Below are 20,898 nucleotides of genomic sequence, written 5' to 3'. Positions count from 1 at the left end.
TGTGTTCATTTTCTTGGCTATTCATGGATATCACCAGGAGTTGTTTATTTTTTTTTAATTTAGGAAGCAGCAATTGGGCATTTTGATTCAGAAATATTCCAAAAGAACGTGTTTCGCAAATTAGCAGGCAAGGTTGAATTTGGGTTTGTCCTGTTGAAAGAAATGTCCTTCTGGGTTCGGCTCCAAGTGGGGAAAAAGACACTGGAGACATGGAGGCTGCTTGGAAAGATGGTTTATTGGTGGACAGGGCCACATGGCTTGAGCCCTGAACAGAAAAGGGGATCACATGCTTCAATGTTGATGGAGAAGAAAAGAAGGGCTGAAGGAGGGGCTTGCTAGGCTTTTTATAATCTGTTCAGTCCCACCTCTCTGTTTCCTGTTCCTGTGTAAGAAATGTATTCTGATTGGTTGTCAGACTCCCATGGGGCCATGCAGGGGCAACTCTCTAGGCTGTGTTTTGAATCCAGGTTTAGTTGAGTTCTCAGATGCCACGTGGTCAGTTGAGTAAAGAGTCAATATTATCATGCCTTTACTCCCACCTGCCCTGGGGTTGCAGTGGAGAAGTCTTTATTATGTAAAAAGGACTAGCTTGGCCTTCTTAATGGCCCATTAACAGTGGGGATGGGCAGGAAGCTACAGGCAACTATTCTGTCTTTTAAAGCATGTTTCTTTCTTTTCACATCCAGAGAAATATTCTGCCTTTTCAATATTTCCTAGGATATTTCATTTTTCTGGGAGAGGGCTGGATGATAACTTCCCACAGTCCTCCAAGACAAGGAAAGAGTCACCCCATATAGTCCAATGGCTCCGTCTTGCATTGATCCATCCATCCTTATTTATAGAGTTGGTAGGGAAAAAGTGGCAAGCATCTATTTTTGTCTGCTGAATTTTCGAGTGGAGCTGTTATTCCTGTTGATGGCAGTGGGTAACTTTTCAGGAGCTAGCTTAAAACTTTCTGAATGTAGAGGCCGGATGGTGGTGGTGGGGGAACCCTTGATTGATTCTCATGGGAGAAGCTATAAAAAGCCAAGAGAAAAAGAGAAAAAAGACAGAATACACAGCAGTCAAACAATTGTAGTACAATTAGCCTGTATGTATCCGAATTTACAATCTAAATGCTGGAGATGTGATTGTGCTGATGCTACATACTATTATATATGGTGGACTTGTAAAAAGGTTAAAGCATTTTGAATAAAAATATGGTGGATTATGCAAAATGTTCTTAAAAAAAGGATAAAGTTTACCCCTCAGTTATTCTTGTTAGGTATAATTACTGATTGTACAGTTATAGAGACTAACTTGATTTTGCATTTAATAACGGCAGCAAGACTGTTGGTGGTGCAATACTGGAAGAAGGAAGATTTGCCTACTATTCAAGAATGGACATTAAAAGTTACAAACTTAGCAGAGATGGCTAAAATATCAGCATATCTCAAGGATCACTGCAATGAGAGATATAAACTGGAGTGGAGAAAATGGATTGACTATATTCAAAATAAATATGGGACTAAGAAATTCCAGATAGCTTATGACTGAAGAAACAAGGAATGATAAAATCTGTTTAGACTTAGCCTAGCAAAGAGGAGTTAAAGCTCAAAAGAAAGATGATACCAACTTTTTAAAAGTTTATTTTAGAACATCTTTGTTAAAGATTTATACCCGTTCTGGTTCTGGGAAGTCGGGGGAGGTAAACATTTGTAAAAGTTATTTTTTTCCTAAAATTTTCAATTAAAAAAAAAACAATTATAGTACACACAACTAGAAAGCATTGAGACCTTGGGAAGAAAATGAACTAGGCATCTCTTCCGACTTTTGTCATTGTAAAACGGATCTTAATTGAATCTGATAATTCAAATAACTTTGGGAAATCGATCTTTTTGTGATTCAGGTATTCTAGGATATCTCCAGATGTTTAAGCCAGTGTGGGAAAAGTGATTTCTGTCCCTGTGTGGGAGCGTCCAAAATACTTTTGAGAGGCACCTAATTGTATTGAACAACTTTTATTGTATGTATTGATTAATTTATTGGCCTTCCCAACCATCAAAATCCTCGGGCTATTAGCAGTTTACGATAGGAAGAGCCATCAGAAACAAAAACAAGGGAGTTAAAACACCTGTGGTAAGGCTGAACACCAGATATATATGTCATAAAACCTTAATTTATTCATCTATTTATTTAATAGATTCTTATCCCATCTGTTATTATTTCTATAAATAACTCAAGGTGGTAAACATACCTAATATTTTTTCCTCCTCCTATTTTACTCAGCCATCCTCTGAGGTGTACAATTATTTTGCATGCTGAAGCTGCAATAGTGCTGATAGCAACTCACCCTTGCTTCAAACCCCCATCAGGGCCGGATTTTCCTATAGGCTAACTAGGCTTCAGCCTAGGGCCTCAAGATCAAGAGGGGCCTACATTCAAATTGTTAGCAAAATTAAAATTACACTATTCTAAAAACAGTGAGCACTAAAACCCTGAACCGAAAATAAGGAGAAATTCTACGCATAGGACTAATAAACAAACATAAAAACGTATTGGTTAAGATCGTTCCAGCGCCGCGGCAGTTGGGGAGCCCGCCCACGTTCCCGGCACCGGCGGTCGGGCGAGAGGCGCGGCCGCTCCCAGTAGCCGCCTCGTCGACGTGGAGCCCACCAGCGGCCAGGCAGGTGAGGGCGAGGGGACCGAGCCGGGCAGCTGAGCGCAGCAGGGGAGGCGGCTGGCCTCGCTGCCTTTGCCGCAGAGCAGAGCCGCCCTCCGTCGGGAGGCCAGCTATATATATTGATATATATTGATATATATCACAGTAATGATGTATTTTATTGTCTCTCGTGTAATTTACAAACTTAAAAATGGGAGGTGAAAGGGCCTCATAAGTGGAATAGCCTAGGGCCTCTTTTCATCTAAATCCGGCCCTGACCCCCATAACTTTAACCTTAAAGTGTCCACTGTGGACCTCACCCCATTCCTAAGAGGTCCGTAAAGGGAGCGTGCATAAGCGCACCAGCGTGCCTTCCGTCCCTGTCCTACTCTCCCCATTTATTTGTACCCATTTCCTGTGTTCTTCTTATTCATGTTTATTCTTATTCCTGTTATCTTGTACCTGAGTGACAAACTAACTAACTAAATAATATAATATAAAATAAATAAGTAGGGTGGGAGCGTGCAACTTATTCGATCCATAATACTCCAACCCTTCCTAGAAGCTGCATTGCAAACCATGGATACTGCTAGGATAAAAACGAAGAAGAGCAGAAGTTTTGAGATTCAGCCTGGCCAAACCTTCAAATGGGCTTGCCTTTGAAACCAAAATCCAAGGACTTTTGTGTTCTGACCTTGGCTTCCCAAGGGCATGAAACAAACTCCTTGTCCTGACGAAAACTCCCTTGACTGTGAATTCTGCTCATTCACTTCCAGCAAAGTCTTTCAAGGGAGGATTTACAGTCACAGACCTTATCTGGCTTGGAGAGCTGCCAGGCTGAGATCTGCAGAACTTGGCAAGGAGTCTGGGAGAGTCACGAACCAATGAAGCGAACTAATTGTCTTCTGCAAACTCCACTCCCCTTCCGCTCCTCTTTTTATTCCCTCTGGGAGGGGCCATACCACCCCAGATCACATCTCTAGAAATATTCAAATCAGATAGATTTACACCTAGCTCTCTTTCCTATTGGGTTACATCAAGTTTATGTTACCAGCTGTTAAGGGGCCAGGAATTTAAATTTGGGTGCTGCTACAGTAAGATAAAGGAAATATATTTGGCTGGCATTCTACTGTGCCAGCTGATAAGGGATGGTCTTCACCCCTTATGGAAAAGGTTATTTTGCTCTTTTCCTAAGCAAGGCAGTAGAGCGAGGCCCGTTGCTAATCAAGTAAGCCGGAAAATATCGAGGGATTCGCAAGTGGAAAAAGGTAAAATTAAAGAAAAAAGAAGTAACAAAGAGGTAATTATCCAAGCAGGGGAATAATTTATTGTGAAGGTTTGGGAAGGTCTCTCTCTCTCTCTCTCTCTCTTTCTCTCTCTCTCTCACTCTCTCTCTCACTCTCTCTCTCTCTCTCTCTTTTTCACTCTCTCTCTCTCTCTCTCTTTCTCTCTCTCACTCTCTCTCTCTTTCTCTCACTCTCTCTCTCACTCTCTTTTTCTCTCTCACTCTCTCACTCTCTCTCTCTTTCTCTCTCTCTTTCTCTCTCTCTCTCACTCTCTTTCTCTCTCTCTCTCACTCTCTCTCTTTCTCTCTCACACACTCTCTCTCTCTTTTTCTCTCTCTCTTTCTCTCTCTCTCTCTCACTCTCTTTTTCTCTCTCACTTTCTCTCTCTCTCTCTCACTCTCTCTCTCACACACACACAAACATTCTCTCTCTCTCTCTTCCCCTCCCCAACCCTTTTTCCCCCTCCTGTCCACAGATTGTTTGCAAACAGATGGCGACTTTCTGGGATCCTCTCATTATTAATGATTCCTTGACCCCTGCATTTCTGTGAATAATTATCACTCAGCAGGCCTTTGGCCAAGTCCTGCTAGCATTTCCAGCTGTTAAAAACAAAAGGCCACCTTTTTCCCAGGAGGTTTGCCATCCATACCCATCTGAACACACTGCATTATTAGAGCAAATGATTTTTGGCTCTATTCTCGAATGATTCCAGCCTGGATGTTCAGTCCAACATAGGAACTGTTCTGACCCTCCCCTTCTCCATCCAGAAATGAAAGTCACAAGCAAACGTAAATCAGAATACTTTTAATCAGTCCAGACTCTTGTTGGCTGCAAGCCCAAAATAAACAAAGAGATAAGCCCTCTGGCAGTAAGTCTCACAAACCTAGGCAATGCAAAGAAACTCTCACAGCAAACCACTTCTCCAAGTTGGTTTCTCTGAATCGTGAAAGTGAACATTGACTCCTGCCAACAGGGCGTGGCACAAACAGTCTCTTTTATAATCAGGAGAGGATCTTAATCAGCATCAGCTAAGCGCAATCATCTCTTACAATTACGCAGTTGTTCCTTCCGTCGAGTAGCCCTTCGACGGGGTGCATCCTGAAACAACTCACAAGTGTTTTCCTGAACACTCCCTCTGATCCAAGGCTCCGCCGCCACCTGGTGGCCAACCAGTCTCTCCTTGCCCTGCTCGGAGTCGGCCCCCTCTCCAGGGTCCTCCACCTCCTCCAGGGCCGACTCATAAGACCCCTCGCTGTCAGAGTCTCGCGGTAGCTCCAACGGCTCCTGCTGGGCCACAACAGGTACACATGGATCTTGAGGACCATGTCCAGTAGCAAAGGATTTTGTCCTAGGCAATCTGCTTGCTTGGTTTTTTACGATCAAGATCTTGAGTTTTATCAGAGTTCGTTGCAGAAATCACATCCAGAAAGCACGTACAGATAACTGATTCAGCAGGATTCAATTACCTTCTTTATATACATAATAACCCATGAGTAAATGTACAATACCAGTAGTGGATTCTTCCAACGTGGTAGAAAGTTACAGGCATAATGCAGGCAGAGGAGGAAATAAAAGAGGGGTGAAAGGGGAGTGGAGTTTGCAGGAGACAATTAGTTCGGTTCATTGGTTCGTGACTCTCCGAGATTCCTTGCCACATTTTGCAGAGATCGTCCTGGCAGCTTTCCAAGCCAGATAAGGTCTGTGACTGTAAACCCTCCCTCGAAAGACTTTACTGGATGTAAATGAGCAGAATTCAGTCAATTAATTTTGGGAAGTTATCATGCAGCCCTCTCCCAGAAAAATAAAATATCCTAGGAAATATTGAAAAGGCAGAATATTTCTCTGGATGTGAAAAGAAAGAAAGACAGAATAGTTGCCTGTAGCTTCCTGCCCATCCCCACTGGGCCATTGAGAAGGCCGGCTAGTCCCCTTTACATAATAAAGACTTCTCCACTGCAGCTGCAGGGGGAAGGAATGTTGGAACTTTACTCAACTGATCACATGGCATCTGAGAACTCATCTATACCTGGATTCAAAAAAGCCTAGAGAGTAGCCCCTGCATGGCCCCATGGGAGTCTGACAACCAATCAGAATACATTTCTTACACAGGAACAGGAAACAGAGAGGTGGGACTAAACAGGGTATAAAAAGCCTAGCAAGCCCCTCCCTCAGCCCTTCTCTTCTTCTCCACCAACATTGAAGCATGTGATCACCTTTTCTGTTCAGGGCTCAAGCCATGTGGCCCTGTCCAACAATAAACCATCTTTCCAAGCAGCCTCCATGTCTCCAGTGTCTTTTTTTTCCCCACTTGGAGCTGAACCCAGAAGGACATTCCTTTCAACATAATAAAAGGGGTTTTTGCTTCATGCTCTTGGGAAGCCGAGGTCAGAACAGAATGCAGGATGATGCCCCCAAATGGTGAAATGGTCTGGACATCCGACTTGAACTTCTGGATCCATTTAGGATTGCAGATAGATTAGGACAAGCAACAATTGTTCATATTTAGTCCTTCCGGCCAGTCCAAGCCATAACCACGAGTATTATGCACTACTTTTCTTGTAAGAGAACTTTGGAAGTCTGAAAACATCCCTCCTAAGTTTTCCTTGGATGCCCCAGAGCAATACGAAATCAAATTAAAATGGTTGACAGCCTGTGTCAATTACTGAACGTCGGAAGACCATTCCAATTTCCTCAGCCAAAGCGCGCCGTGCAAACTTTCCCCCTTTCTGTCAACACGAAACAACTTTAACGGGGGCGCATTAGCAATGGAAATCCCGCTCTTTGCAGTTGTTGTCTTCTTACGAGGGAAGGCGTCCTCCATCGTTGGTTTTTTTTTTCCCCGTTGCCATCCGAAACCGAGAGCGACGGAGGAATCTGCATAATTGGCTCTGTGTTTCTAAAAGATTGGATGTCGGCTGGTGAAGCATGCGCGGCTCCTCCGGAATCCAGATGAAGTGTCAACACATCGTGTGTGGCTGTAAAACAAACATTTAGGAGAAAGTTGCAGCTGGCAAACGACGAGAAAATTGGGAAGGAAGGAGCATAGTGGCAGGGCTGGGGAGTGGGCACGGGGGGGGGAGAGAAACCTGGAGCATGCTAGCTTGACCTAAATTAGCTGTGTGGCATCCGAGCGCCACTGGAATGTTATGCTGTAGCCAAGGAGAAATATCAGCATGGCTTGATAATAATTGGGTGTTACATTTTAAGCTCGTGTCAACAGAACAATGCGCCTTCGCCAGGAAATTGGAAACGCGCCGTCGTTAGGTCTGAGCAGGAGGAAATAAGCCAACGCGCCTCAATATTTTGACAGAGTAGGCCTGCTGAACAAATGCGGCTCAACCGGTAGTTGTACGGTTTTGCAAACAGGTTGGATAAGGGGAGAACAGGGTCCTGGCGGGAATTTTATGCTTCTTACCACCTACAAAGCCCTTCATGGTAGTGGATCTGGGTACTTGAGAGACCGCCTCCTGCCAATTACCTCCTCGAGACCCATTAGATCTCATAGATTAGGCCTCCTCCGAGTGCCATCCGCCAGCCAGTGCCGGCTGGCCACTACGCAGAGGAGAGCCTTTTCAGTAGCAGCTCCGACCCTTTGGAACGATCTCCCCGTGGAGATTCGTACCCTCACCACCCTCCAGACCTTCCACGCAGCCCTCAAGATCTGGCTATCCCGTCAGGCCTGGGGGTAAAGATTATAATTCGCCCCCACCCGAATGCTGAATGAATGTTGCTTATTTTTTTAATTACATGTTATGTTATATGTCATTGTATGTATCCCTTCCCATATAAGTTGTTAGCCGCCCTGAGTCCCCTCAGGGAAAAGGGCGGCCTATAAATAAACTTATTACAAATTATTACAAATTACAAATTTGGTACAGTATATAATGTTATAGGTTTTGCTAGAGAGGCCACAAGAAGCCAACGCAATCCTAAGTTGCATTAACAGAAGGATGCAATCAAGATTGAAGGAGGTACTACTATTGAGTAGCTGAGGTGGTGCAGTGGTTAGGGTGCAGTACTGCAGGCCACTTCAGTTGACTGTTATCTGCAGTTCAGCGGTTCTAATCTCACCGGCTCAAGGTTGACTCAGCCTTCCATCCTTCCGAGGTGGGTGAAATGAGGACCCAGGCTGTGGGGGCGATATGCTGACTCTGTAAACTGCTTAGAGAGGGATGAAAGCCCTATGAAGCAGTATATAAGTCTAACTGCTATTGCTACTCTATAAAGCCTTAGTAAGGCCACATCTAGAATCCTTCATCCAGTTTTGGTCACCACACTATTGGTTTGGTTTGGTTTATTGGATTTATATGCCGCACTTCTCCCAAAGGACTCAGGGCGGCGTACAACATTAAAAGAAACACATAATACAAAAGTTAAAAAAAAATAGAGTATCCAAAAAACAAACTCAATTGAGATTAACTATAACATTTAAAACAATTCGATTAAAATTAACAATAATATATCATTTATTTTATTTTGTTCAGGCCAGGCTGGCTTAGTTTAGTTTAGTTTAGTTTATTTGTCTTGTATGCCGCCCACTCCCGAAGGACTCCGGGCGGCTCACAATAGACAAGGGAAGGGGGGGATAAATAGACAAAGACAACACTTTAAAAACGCAACATTAACAATATCCGTGGGGCTGGAAAAGCCAACTTTTTAGGGCACGTCGGAAGGACTGGAGGTCGGGGATTATACGAAGCTCCGGGGGCAGCTCATTCCAGAGGGAAGGGGCTCTCACAGAGAAGGGTTTCCCCCTGGGGGTCGCTAGCCAACACTGTCTGGCCGACGGCACCCTGAGGAGGCCAACTCTGTGGGATCGCACTGGACGGTGGGAGGCTATCTGTGGCAGTAGGTGGTCTCGCAGGTATCCTGGGCCTAAGCCATGGAGCGCTTTAAAGGTCATAATTAGTACCTTGAATCGCACCCGGAAGACAACCGGCAAACAGTGCAGGCCGCCTAAAAGGGGTGCAACATGGGAACACCTAGGTACCCCCATAATAACCCACGGAGTCGCATTCTGGACCAGTTGAAGCCTCCGGGTGCTCTTCAAGGGCAGCCCCCTGTAGAGAGCGTTACAGTAGTCCAGACGAGAAAGGACGAGGGCATGAGTGACTGTGTACAGAGCATCTCGATCCATGAAAAGGCGCAACTACAGGGCGGGGCATAACCTTTTCCTAGGGGGTCACAGCAACACTTGTAATAACAACACAAATAATTCATACACCATTCGAAAGCCCATCAAAAACTGAGTTTATTGACACGATTTAATAGTCAGTATGACCACCATTAGCCCTTCGAACAGCATTCAAACGAGGTGGATAAGAACACAACAAATCTTCAAACAGTTCCGTTCGATTTTCCAGATTTTTCAACACAGTTTCCAAATTCATTCTCAAAGTTTCAACCGAATATCGATTTTGACCTTGCTCCTGAATCATCAGAGCTTCCACTTCATCCTTAATTATGACCCCAATGTTCTCTGCCGGATTGAGATCTGGCGAATTTCCCGGCCAGACGTCATTGCCCCAAAATTCGACATTGTTTTCCTTTAACAATTGCTGAGTCGCATTTGCACGCATGCAAGGAGCTTTGTCATGAAGAAAGACAGCCTCACCAACCACCAAGACATTGTCTGGATCACTGAGAAATGGAATGACATTCTCCAATAAAATTTTCTCACGGAAATAACTGCCATCCCAGGATTCCCCTTTATCCTTCAAAACCCAATGCAGTTTCTTGGCTGTGAAAATGACGAAAATCCCGATGCAAGTCGGATTGCGAACGATTTGTCGATATCGTTCATGTTTGGCGATGTCGTCGACGTCTTTAGCCCAAATTCGATCGTTCTGGAAATTCGGTTTTCGAATGGCATAAACGAAGAATTCGTCAGATGGCGCCAAATGAAGAAAATCTTCCTCGGTCCATTCAGACAACCAATCGCACAACCAAAGCCGATCTTGAACGTGTGTTTGAGTTTTCAATGGTTTGCAAATGACGTGGAATGGCTTCAAACCTTCTCGTTCTCGATATCGGCCGATTGTCCTTTGATCAACTCGTTTTCCACGAATTTGAAGGATTTCTTGGGCCACTTTTCGGTTTCCTTTTCGTTGTTTGCGACTGCCAGTTGCAATGATGGCTTTGCTTTCTTGGGACAGTTGCAGAGGACGCCCTTCTCCAAATTTTGTGAAACATTCTTGGGCTGTTTTGTTCCAATTATCAGTAACCCAATCCGGATGACGTTTCAATTTGTTTGCAATCCATTTTCGATTGATAAACATCGCTCCAGCATCGCGAGCCTCTCGAAAGGCAATGCATTTTATTCTGTCAATGATCCTTTGTTCTTCCGAATCGAATTTTCCAGCCATTCTTAAAGCAAATTTAACATTTAATAGCTCATTCAATTCAGTTTTTTATGGGCTTTAAAATGAGGTGTTGCGGAAGTTGTAAACTGCTGTCGATCTTGCTGTGACCCCCTAGGAAAAGGTTATGCCCCGCCCTGTATTAAAAAGATGTTGAGATTCTAGAAAACGTGCAGAGAAGAGCCACCAGGACGATGAGGGGCAGGGGTGGGTTTCTGCCAGAACTGCTGCCGTTTCACTTTGCCCGCGCCAAATGCACTTTGCACATGCATGAACAGTTGCCTGTAAATTGTTCTGCGCATTAAAAAATGACTGAAAAACAAGCTGGCAATGGCAGAGCCAACCGGGGGACTGGTTTGGGGGCATGGCCAGCCTGCCATCCATCCCTATCAGTTCGGCGACCCCGTCCCGATTTCCACTACTTGTTCACCCGAACCGCTGCGCACCGCTAACAACCGATTGACCATGTGTTTGTCCCTATTCTTCAGCCTGAATGTGCACCAAATGCAATTTCACTGTGTTACAAAATGCTAGAATTGAACCATCACAATTCTGGCACAGCAGCCTGTGCCTAAAATATATATTAGTGTTTGCACATATCAGGACTTTTCGACATCCATAAATGTAGCTTTTATGAGGGTGATTGAAATTCCTTTAAAGTGAGAAAAGGTAGCATTTCTATCCTAGGAATAAATTTAGCTATGCTGCCCCGGGGAGCAATGATTGACTATTAATATTATTATTATTGCAGTCAGACAGATGTTTAGACTGGGTTTGGAAATTTTATGGACCTGTAGAGTCCTTCCCAAGGATCTGGGATAGTCCTGCGGTTGCTGGATGGTGTTAAAGAGATTGTCACAGAATGTAAGCGCTTCCAAACAAAGCTGCCTTTTGCAATTGACTGGTGGTGATTCTGTCAATGCCGATGTTCCAGTTATTTTAGAATTGCACCCAAGGTGCCTATTGTTGTGGCCCACCAGTGGCCAACGAAGCTGGCGGCAGACTCGGACAGTGAGGAAGTTGGGGAGGAACCTGGGCCAGTCCTGGAGTCTGGGGAAGGCTCTGATGAGGGCTCTGTGTTGGAGGCAGGGAGGGGGCCAGAGCCGTATGCCAGTTATCAGCTGCCTTCAGAGTCAGACATCAGTGAGGCAGAGGAACAGCTGGAGCCTGTTCCCAGTGTGGATAAGATGTTGGATAACCATTTGCCTGGAGTGGTGTAGGGTTTCCTGCCTAAGCAGAGGGTTGGACTAGAAGACCCCCATGGTTCCTTCAACTGTTACTCTATTCCATTCCATTCTGTTCTGTTTCACCATGTTTCCCCAAAAATAAGAGAGGGTCTTATTTTCTTTTGATCCCCAAAAGAAGCACTTGGCCTTAATTTTGGGGAGGTCTTATTATTTTGGAGGTGCAGGAGGCGGAGAGCGTGATCACCTCATGGCTGCTGCTGTGTTGCAATATTTTCAATAAGAGCCGAGGTGGCGCAGTGGTTAAAATGCAGCACTGCAGGCTACTTCAGCTGACTGCAGTTCTGCAGTTCGGCTGTTCAAATCTCACCGGCTCAGGGTTGACTCAGCCTTCCATCCTTCCAAGGTGGGTAAAATGCGGACCTGGATTGTTGTTGGGGGCAATATGCTGACTCTGTAAACCGCTTAGAGAGGGCTGAAAGCCCTATGAAGCGGTATATAAGTCTAACTGCTATTGCTATTTCAGGGAGGGCTTATTTTCAGGGGAGGGCTTATTTTAGCACATGCGCTCAAAAGCCCAATTGGGCTTATTATCTGGGGAGATCTTATTTTGTGGAAAACACAGTAGTGTGTTGTATTGTATTGTATTGTATTGTATTGTATTGTATTGTATTGTATTGTATTGTATTGTATTGTATTGTATTCTATTCTATTCTATTCTATTCTATTCTATTCTATTCTATTCTATTCTATCAGTCTGCTGACTTCATTGGAAGAGGTCTCTAGTGACTATCATTCCTGAAATCCAGACCACATCACAACATCCAGGAGACCGGAAGACAGCTACAATTCAGTATCAAAAGTAATGTGCGAAAAACAGAGAAAGTGGATATTTCCTGTGGACAATGTTGGCCTTTTTTTAAAAGATGAACCAACCAGAGCATCTCATGGTTTCTCATAGATTATTTAGGCTGAGAATTGGAAATATTACAGAACCGATCTCTCTTTTCTAGCCAAAAAGATAGTCCTTACTGGCCTTGGCGATCATATTTCATTGCCAAACTAAACACTGAATTTGAACGATGTTGATTGAAAACATCATGCAGAAACACTGAAATGCTTCCAAACTTCCAAACTTATTTAGTCCAGACAGGTAGAGAGGAAAACGAAGGACGCACCTGATGCTAATTTCTCATTTTGCTCTGTGTCTCAGAAACCCCCAGGAGGGTCTTGGGTTTATGAGCTTCTGCAGGTACACCTGTAAAACAGGTGATCTCCATTAGTCTGAAGTTCTCTACCAGGAGATTTGTATATTGGAGAATGGCTGGGTTTATTATTGATTGATTATAGGCTATGTATAAATGAGCAATTGGGTCTGGTTGATGTCATGAAATATTGGCCACGAACGGGTTCTTTTCCTAGGTGGAATATTTAAAAAAAAAGGAAACAAATTTGAAAGAGAATTCTGGTTTAGGTTTAGGTTTAGGTTTAATTTATTTGTATGCCGCCCTTTTCCCAGAAGGGACTCAGGGCGGCTCACAACTCAAAAAGGGAGGGGAAATACAAACAGAGTTACAAAAACATAAAAACCATACATAGTTAAGAGCACAACAATCATACCATTCGAAGTGGGGCAGCGAGTCTTTAGCCCCAGGCCTGTCGGAACAGTCAGGTTTTAAGGGCTATGCGGAAGGCCTGGAGGGTGGTGAGGGTACGAATCTCCACGGGGAGTTCGTTCCAGAGGGTCGGAGCAGCCACAGAGAAGGCCCTCCTCCGGGTAGTCGCCAGTCGACACTGGCCGGCTGATGGAATTCGGAGGAGGCCTAGTCTGTGGGATCTAATTGGTCTAGTGGAGGTAATTGGCAGTAGGCGGTCTCTCAAGTATCCAGGTTTATTCCTGTGTCTGTATCTCTCATCTGCTTTTTGGAGTGCACATTGGAAAGCAGCTTCCTTCTCGTGCAAGACTTGTTCTGAGCTAGGCTTCGCAAGATCACGAAGCAGACTCCTCATCCTGATAAAACCACTTTTGTTTCATTTAAAGAGAATTCCTCCCCAGGCTCCGGAGGCAAGTCTTTCCTTTCCCACAGTCTTTCAAGATAGTTCACAACTACTGACCTTTATCAGGCTTGGAGATTGGCCAGGCCGATATGTTTCAGACGCCGCAATACTTGGCAAGAATGGAGGAATGAACTAATGGTCTCCTGCAAACTCCACTCCCCGGTCGCTCCTCTTTTATTCCCTCTGGGAGGGGCCATTCACTGTCCACCTCTGGCCTTACTCCCAAGTCGACCCCTGTTCTTTAACTGTTCCCTTCATCTGGCAACTCTGCGCATGCGCCCACTGGGAACAGGCTCCAGCTGTTCATCTGCCTCACTGATGTCTGACTCTGAAGGCAGCTGATAACTGGCATACGGCCCTGGCCCTCTCTCTGCCTCCGACACAGAGCCCTCCTCAGAGCCTTCCCCATTTCATTTCATTTAAGTTTATTTATAGGCCACCCTTTTCCCTGAGGGGACTCAGGGCGGCTTACAACTCATGTAGGAAGGGGAAACATATAATGACATATAGGACAATACATAATTAAAAAGAATAAAGCAACATTCATCATTCGGGCGGGGATGGATTATAATCTTTAACCCCAGGCCTGACGGGATAGCCAGGTCTTGAGGGCTGTGCGGAAGGTCTGGAGGGTGGTGAGGGTACGAATCTCCACGGGGAGATCGTTCCAAAGGGTTGGAGCTGCTACTGAAAAGGCTCTCCTCCGCGTAGTTGCCAGTCGACACTGACTGGCAGATGGAACTCAGAGGAGGCCCAATCTATGCGATCTAATGGGTCGCGAGGAGGTAATTGGCAGGAGGCGGTCTTCCCCAGACTCCAGGACTGGCCCAGGTTCCTCCCCAACCTCCTCACAGTCTGAATCTGCTGCCAGCTCCCTCTGGCAGGTCACAACAGGTGCATTGGATATGTTCCCCATCTTGAATTATTTGTAAAAATAATAAAGGTGGATAATAAAGAAGGAAATGAAGAACTCTGAAGCCTGTGCAGGGCCGTGGATGGGGAATTAATGAGTAATGGATGAAGGTCATGTAGTAGCACCACAACATTATCTCACCAAGTTACATGCAGCTGGAAGAAGACCGCTTTTGTCTTTCTACCATGACAACGGTGATTAATTCAATCTTCCTTTGCTTAAAAACATGAATAACAATCACACCTGTTTTCGGATTCTAAATCCATGTTTATGCATTCATCTCCTGATAATTTTATCTGCATATCGCACCCAAGGATTATCTGTTTACAAGCCTGATTGTGGTGGCGCTGCGACAGCACAGAAAGCAAATACTGGGAAAAAAAAGTTCTGAGGGTCCTTTTCAGATTAACAGAGTTGGAAGGGACCTTGTAGGTCATTTAGTCCAACCCCCAGCCCCAAACAGGAGGCCCTACAACTTTTCTGACAAGTGACAATCCAACAGGCCTGGGGATAAGTCTCTAATTTGCCCCACCCGAGTGTTGAATGTTGAATGCAAGTTGTGTTTTTATTACTTTATTTATTTTGTTCACATATTGTTTGTTTTGAATTGCACCCCCTCCCTAATGATTGTAAGCCGCCCTGAGTCCCCTCAGGGAAAAGGGCGGCCTATAAATCCTAATAAAATACTCAAAAGAAAATACTCAAATACTCAATCTCTTGAAAGCCTCCAGCGATGAATAGTAATAGCAATAGCAATAGCAGTTAAGACTTATATACCGCTTCATAGGGCTTTCAGCCCTCTCTAAGCGGTTTACAGAGTCAGCATATTGCCCCCAACAACAATCCGGGTCCTCATTTTACCCACCTCGGAAGGATGGAAGGCTGAGTCAACCTTGAGCTGGTGAGATTAGAACCGCCGAACTGCAGAACTGCAGTCAGCTGAAGTAGCCTGCAGTGCTGCATTTAACCACTGTGCCACCTCAGCTCTCACAACTTCTGTTCTATGGGTTGATTGCTCTCACCATCAGAAAATTTCTCCTTATTTCCAGGTTGAATCTCTTCTTGATCAGTTTCCATCCATTATACCTTGTCTGGCCTTCGGGTGCCTTGGAAAATAGTTTGACCCCCCTCCTCTCTGTGGCAGCCCCTCAAATATTGGAAGACTGTTCTGTCTCCCCTGGTCCTTCTCACTAGACTAGCCATGCCTAATTCCTGCAATTGTCCATCATATGTTTTCGCCTCCAGTCCCCTAGTCATCTTTCTTGCTCTTCTCTGCACTCGTTCTACAATCCTAGAGTTCTTCAACATAATAGAGCATTTAGATACAGATTAGCAGTTGGAAGGGACCTTGTAGGTCATCTAGTCCACCCCGCCCCAAGCAGGAGACCTTACACCATTCCTGACAGATGGCAGTCCAGTCTCTTCTTGAAAGCCTCCAGGGATGAAGTTCTCACAACTTCCGGAGGCAACTTCTGTTCTGTTGGTTGATGGTTCTCACTGTCAGAAAGTTCCTCTTTATTTCTAGGTTGAATCTCTCCTTGATCAGTTTCCATCCATTATTCCTTGTCTGGCCTTCAGGTGCCTTGGAAAATAGCTTGACCCCCTCCTCTCTGTGGCAGCCCCTCAAATATTGGAAGACTGCTCTCCTGTCTCCCCTGGTCCTTCTCTTCACTAGACTAGCCCTGCCCGGTTCCTGCAACTGTTTTTCATATGTTTTAGCCTCCAGTCCCTTAATCATCCTAGTTGCTCTTCTCTGCACTCTTTCCAGAGTCTCAACATCTTTTTTTAATAGTATGGCGACCAAATCTGGGTGCAGTATTCTAGGTGTGGTCTTGCTAAGGCTTTATAGAGTGGTATTCGTACTTCCCTTGATCTTGATTGCATTTTCATTCAACCATCATTGATATTAGTGATTGCTTGTGGCCTGGTCTAGAGTGGATGCAGTTAGAATGGTTCCACGGAGACGTCTCCGGACAGCGCTGGCTCTTCGGCTTTGAAACGGAGATGAGCACCGCCCCCTAGAGTAGGGAATGACTAGCTCATATGTGCGAGGAGTACCTTTACCTTTATTTCACCAACAAAGTCCACCTTTCTGCCTGTTCCTCATTTCTTCAAAGCTGAAGTGGTTCCACGCGAAGTGATTCAGCAGAAAGCGTCAAAACACCCCCACCCCGACCCCCTCCCCAATTCCATGTTCTTGCAGTAGATCAAATGCTTTCCCAATTTGATGTCTTTGGCTGGATGAATCCAAGAAGGTTGTATGCTGCACTCTGGCTCTCTTAATTACAGATTGAAAAAAGCGATACCTTGACAGCCTATAAATAAGGGAGAGATAAGAAAGGGACAACCTTGTTCATGACCTCCATTCTGTGGAGAAACACTAGAGAATCAAGAGTCGGAATCAGCATTTTTTTCTGAATTCTAATGAAACTTCTGGATGCTTAGGCTAATTTGGGTCGGTGGTCTGTCTCTCCTCTTCAGAGCTGGTGCATTCCCCCCTCCCCGACTCTAAATTCTTACCATGCTATTCCTTCAAAGCCTTCTTCTCAAGAGGCCTCGCCTTGATGGAGATCATGGCAAAGAGTTCAGGCTCAGTTCGTGGACTACCAAGAGAAGATCTGAGGGGGAAAAAATACGGAATCATCTTGTACAGTACTAGGATTGGTATTGCATTGAATCGAAGAGCTCTCTTTTCCGGAAAGAGACTAGGGCCATGATAGTAAACCAGGAGTGGGTTCCTGCCAGTTCTAACCTCTTCTATAGAAGAGGTTCCACAAATCTACCATGCCATTTAGAACCGGTTCCAGCTCCCTCCCCCTGCCCGTCCGGACATCATCAAGATGAAGAGCGAGAAGAGGAATTCTGGGAGTTGAAATCCACAAGTCTTAAAGCTGTCAAGTTTGAACACCCCTGGGTTTTTCTTTCTAAAGGGTTAGGGGTGCAAGGGTCTTGTAACTTGACAGCTTTGAGACTTGCGTGCTTCAATGCCAGAGTTCCTGAGCCAACATGACTGGAGGAGGAATTCTGGGAGTTGAAGTCCACAAGTCTTAAAGCTGTCAAGTTTGAACACCCCTGGGTTTTTCTTTCTAAAGGGTTAGGGGTGCGAGGGTCTTGTAACTTGACAGCTTTAAGACTTGCGTGCTTCAAAAGCCAGAGTTCCTGAGCCAACATTTTGTTTGCTAAGCAAGAGCGTTGTTAAGTGAGTTTCACCACATTTTACAAGTTTGCCACGCCCACATGGTCACATGGCCAGCGAGCCACTCCCACCCAGTCACATGGCTGGCAAGCCACTCCCACAAAGCAGGCCACACCTAAAGAAGAGGTTCTAAAAAAATTTGAAACCCACCACTGTAGTGAACCAATGGCACCTGTGCCATAGGTGGCACATGGAGCCATTTCTGAGGGCACGCAAGGCATGCACATCCCATATGGGCTGGCTCTGTGTGCCATTTCTGGCATGCATGCCATAGGTCCACCACCACCACCGTCCTATGAGTGCAAGTGGCGCTCCAGTTGTTTTGGAACTGGACTCAAGGTGCCTATTGCTATTGTACCATCCTTGCTTGCCTTTGTCATAGTTGTTCTATTTCTATTTGTAGGTCTTTGTATTTTGTTATCTTCTTCAGTTCTTTCTCTTCTATTCTGCTGTCACTGTCGTCGTCATCATCATCATCATTATAAAAAGCTTGGTGTCAGGCCTGCATTTATATTCTTTTTAGAATTTTGGCCTGCCACACTTTCTCTAATTTCATTATGCTGTTTCTTTAAGTATAGTCGATGGGAGGGGGGAATAGACAGGAGTAGGATTGTGGAATGTATTGTTTTTCATTCTTTACTAGAAGCCAAGGTCATCCTTTGTCTCCGCACTTTCACACCTGACCGGAAGAAGCTGGGCATGGAAGCCAGCGTGGAAGGAGAAGATTGGACCATGTGATGAACTGTGGGTGTGGGGACAAGATCATGAACTTCTTTTTAACATATTTTTTTATTTCCATTTTCATAACATACAATCACATGTATACTATACATAGCCAGTATCATATAGTATTAAATAATGATTACATCAGTTCCTCTTGTCATCAACGCCCCCAAAAATAAAAACCCATTATTAGCTCTTCTGCTCTCCATACACTTCTTTCTTCTACCTCTCTCCTACTTCCTATCTTCCCTCCATCATCCTTTCCTACTCTACTTCCCCTTCCTTTCTCCTTCTCCTCTCTCTACATTCCACTCCTCCTTATCCTCCTCATCTTCCCCCCTTACCTTCTCTCCTATCCCTCTCTTCCCATCTTTCTTCTCCCTTCTGTTTCCCACTCTTCCTCTCATTGGTGTATTTCCGCTTCCATTTCAATATACTTAACATATCCTTATCTTCTTGGCCCGAACAAAAAGGTAAACAAGCTGTCAGATGGCTGATGGATTGGTCATCCGACAGATAATGCGACCATGATTCCAGAGCTGTAACGGCCAGCTCCCATCAGCAAGCCCCTCCCAGCGGAAGTGTGTGATCATGAACTTTTAACTGGGCGGGATTCTGATGTAACTTCCAGAATTGGGATAATGTCAGAGTTCCAAGTATTATGTAGAATTAAATCAGAGTCCAAGGCAAAACGATCTTTAAAGTTCCAATTTAATAAAGTAGACATCTTAACACAGATGTGCTAAGGTGTCTGCTTTATTAAATTGGAACTTTAAGGATCGTTTTGCCTCTGAATTAATTCTACATGATACTTGGAATGCTGACAGATGTTTTAGTGGTGGACCATGTGATGGATTGTGGGTGTGGGGACAAGACCATGAACTTTTAACTGGCAGGATTCTGATGTAACTTCCAGAGTTGGGATCCCCCAGCTATGTGCCAACATGCCTGCTTTATTAAATTGGAACTTTAAGCATAGTTTTGCTTTTGATTTTGATTTGATTTTGCATGGTATTTGGAACGCTGACACTTGGACTATCCCCAGTAGTTGTTTTCTGATTTAGAAACTCACTCCTTTCTCTTCAACAACTCCTTTCAACTTTAAAACTTTTTTTTTTCCTGGCTAGATTCTCGATATTGATGAAATTGAGTTGGCGTTCTCTGGAGAGGCAGAACGTTATTAAAGCAGTTAACCCAGCTTAGCTGTAGCTATCAATTAAAACCTTTCATTTGCACTAGGCAAGGCTGATAGCTTACTTGAAGTTCAAGGTTTTTTTTAATGGGATGTTAATTGAGTACACCTGCAGTTGCCCAAAACTTTCATGAACGATTAAGTACAATCACTGCAAATTTTACTCGCCGTCTTTGCCAGATACCCAAATATTTCGTGCGGCAATATCCAGCAGGATACATTGGTGCGGTGGAAATTTTCAACCTTTGTCTATTTTCTGATTTATCCTCTTTCTTGCTATTTTTATTTGTTCACTTCCCTTTTAATTTGTGCATGCATAATGTTTCAATTAAAATATCTCTTCTGCTAGATATTCTTGGTATCGTTTAGCAGCTGAGTAATAGGTTCAGATTATAGTATATCTGAATTTCTAGGGTTTGTTGGATGATCACATTTCTTTGTTCAGATATAGCGTTGGAGAATCATATCTATCTATCTCTATCTATCTATCTATCTATCTATCTATCTATTTATCTATCTATCTATCTATCTATCTATCTATCTATCTATCTATCTATTTATCTATTTATCTATCTATCTATATCTGTATATCTATATCTATCTATATCTATCTATCTATCTATATCTATCTATCTATCTATCTATCTATCTATCTATCTATCTATCTATCTATCTATCTATCTATTTATCTATTTATCTATCTATATCTGTATATCTATATCTATCTATCTATCTATCTATCTATCTATCTATCTCTATCTATCTATCTATCTATCTATCTATCTATCTATCTATCTATCTATCTATCTCTCTATCTCTCTCTCTCTCTATCTATCTCTCTATCTATCTATCTATCTATTTATCTATCTATATCTGTATCTCTCTCTCTCTCTCTCTCTCTCTCTCTCTCTCTCTGTCTGTCTGCCTGCCTGCCTGCCTGCCTGCCTGCCTGCCTGCCTGCCTGCCTGCCTGCCAAGGTTATATAAAGCCATTATTATTCCATCTGGGCAACTTTAAGATGTATGGACTTCAACTCCCAGAATTCCCCAGCCACAAACTATTAGCACTTAGGCTTATATACCGCTTCACAGTGCTTTACAATCCTCTCTAAGCAGTTTATAGAGTCAGCTTCTTGCCCCCAGCAATCTGGGTCCTCATTTTACCCGCCTCTGAAGGACAGAAGACTGAGTCAACCTTGAGCCGGTCAGGATCGAACTCCTGGCAGTGGACAGAGTTAAGACTGCAATGCTGCATTCTAACCACTGGCAAGGGGAAGGAAGGTAGGTAGATATTAGCACTTAGACTTATATACAGCTTCATAGTGCTTTTACAGCCCTCTCTAAGAG

The sequence above is a fragment of the Thamnophis elegans genome, chromosome 14 (assembly GCF_009769535.1).
Source record: "Thamnophis elegans isolate rThaEle1 chromosome 14, rThaEle1.pri, whole genome shotgun sequence".
Taxonomy (NCBI): domain Eukaryota; kingdom Metazoa; phylum Chordata; class Lepidosauria; order Squamata; family Colubridae; genus Thamnophis; species Thamnophis elegans.
This window is presented reverse-complemented; position numbering follows the sequence as displayed.